The following is a 2766-nucleotide window of genomic DNA, read 5'->3' as shown; positions in this document are numbered from 1 at the left end:
CCTGATGGAAAACAGGGAATCGGGGGTGGGTGGTGGGGGATGTGAGCAGCACCAGGCCAAGGCCCCCACCCCACCGGTCACCCCCCACACACAGAGGGTGACCTGCAGTTGCAGGGCCGGCGAACAGGCGGGAAAGGCCGACCTCTCGGTGCCTCTCCTTGGCTGGCATGCTCCAATCGCCTGATGGGGGCGAGGGGGGAGAGGGGGAAGATGGCCCTGATCACAGGTCAGTCCTAGGGACTGTACCCACGCAGAAATTTTGTGTGCCAGACCCCTAGTATAATAATAAAGTTGAATCCTGAACTATTAAGAGATTTTTTTTAAAAAATTCATTCAAAAAATGTTCAAAATTTCTCATCCATACAGATCACAAAACTAAATGATTACCAAAGAAACAAAACATTGCCTATCTTCATGTTTAGACACCTGGGAAGAGCCCACAGCTTATTTTGTGTAACATGAGCAGGTACCCAATGCCACTACATTAACTGCCCTGTACATAAATGAAAACAATCTAAGGATCATTTGCTACAGATCCAAACTAAGTTCTACATCACTAGCTCATTACTGCATTTGGCTCCTTGTTTACTCTTAATATACCATACATTTAGGAACATCCAAGGAGTTTAAGAACAATCCTTTAGCAAACTTGCCACTAGAATAGAAAAATAATGCATTGATTTTAAAATAAGAAAAAAATTCAAAAGTCAACAGGTTAAGAGAAGCCCCTTATTTCAAAATATATATTGAAATTTCCTAAAGGAGAAATGACAAAAATAATTTAGCTGAGTAGTATTCAGGATAATGCTCAGCTATACAAATTCTCTTCTCCATTGTCAATATTCTTTGCCCACTACTGCCCACTTCTTTGGTGAGGATACCTATGGGAAAATCCAAAATAGTATTACTGGAAAAATTGCATATATTCCTAAGAGTGAGTATATTTCATAACAGCTTTTACATCATGCCCCATTAGGGTTTCTTTTCACACTAGGCTGGCATGACAGTGTACTGGTAATTCCCTGATAAATGCTGTATTATCAAGGATGAGTAATAATTCAACATGATGCTAATATAGCACAAGTTTAAATTGCTAATTCAATGAAGCCTTCATATTGTTGTACATTGCTCTAATTATTGTTATTCTTGCAATAAAATATTAGAATACTGTAAAGATAAGACATGGAAATTGTTCCCACCTGTTTTCTACTCTTGGCTAAATGTGTGTCTTCAGAAGGAAGCAATTCGCTGGTTTCAGTATCACTCCTTATTACAGGGAATGCTCAGGGATATTCTCAGGATGCTTTTCAGTAATTACCCCAGGTGTAAACAGTGTCGATTCCTCCCTTATTCTTCTGATCTTGCTAATGTCAGAATCAATAAATTACCACGTCTGTCTTCAGACGTTCTCTCTTCCTTTCCCAAATTTTATTATAACACTTCAGATTATATGTCTAGCTCTGAGCATTTCTCCACACATACAATTTGTAATAAATCAAATTCATCACAGGTGTTTCCACCATATTAACTGTCACACACACACACACACACACACACACACACCATACTCACACACCTTAACTCTGTTACTCACCTATCAAAAAAACCTTAGAACAGCGGTTCTCAACCTGTGGGTCGCGACCCCTTTGGTGGTCGAAGGACCCTTTCACAGGGGTCGCCTAAGACCATCCTGCATATCAGATATTTACATGACAATTCATAACAGTAGCAACATTACAGTTATGAAGTAGCAACGAAAATAATTTTATGGTTGGGTCACAACATGAGGAACTGTATTTAAAGAGCCGAAAGGTTGAGAGCTACTGCCCTAGTGTGTCAGAGCCCATGACTTCAATGATTTACCATGGATGAAGAAGTTGCAAATATCAAGGCTGAGGATGAGCTGGCAAACAACCTTAACCTGGGTGTGGATGAGGATGACATTGAGGAGCCCCTTAGAGGTGGTTCCTGAGAAACTGACTAAGGAGGAGTGGCTGGAACTCAAACAGGAATGCATAGCTGAAGAAGAAGCAAGAGAAAAGGAAACTGCAAAGAAGAAAAAGAACAACTCCCAAGCATGTGCACAGTGAAAGGTTTGGAGGAGCTCATGCAGACCTCAACAAGCTCATTAGAAAGTTTAAAAACATGGACCCCAACACCGAAAGGTTTCCGTTAATGCAGAGGCATGTTCACAGCACATTATCTGTTTGCAAGGGAATCTATGACAGAAGAAAGAATAAAACCAAGCAAACCACCACAACTATATTTCTGGAAAGAGCCCCAGGCAGGTTCTTTAGCAGGTATTCCAGAAGGAGGCCTTGTTATCACAGATGACAGCTCCTTGTGCATTACTGCCCCTGACGACCCTCCAGTGGGAAAAGACGTAGAGTTGGAAGGCAGCAATACTGATGATCCTCACCATAGGCCTAGGCAATGTGTATGTTTGTGTCTTAGTTTTTTAACAAAAAAGTTTAAAATCTAAAGAATAAAGTAAAGAATTTTAAACTAGGGAAAAGCTGATAGACTAAGAATAATAAAGAAAATATTCTGTACAGCTGTTCCATGTCTTTGAGTTTTAAGCTCTGTTACTACAAAAACTCAAAAAAAATTAAGTTAAAAGTTCATATAGCAAAACATTATAGCAAATTGTAAATTTATAATCAAAAAAATGTTTATCAATTTAGTGTATCTAAGTGTACAGTGTTTTCAAAGTCTAGAGTAGTGTACAGTAACGTCCCAGGCCTTCACATTCACTCGCCACTCACT

Source organism: Myotis davidii, unplaced genomic scaffold (assembly GCF_000327345.1).
Source record: "Myotis davidii unplaced genomic scaffold, ASM32734v1 scaffold395, whole genome shotgun sequence".
Lineage (NCBI taxonomy): Eukaryota > Metazoa > Chordata > Mammalia > Chiroptera > Vespertilionidae > Myotis > Myotis davidii.
This window is presented reverse-complemented; position numbering follows the sequence as displayed.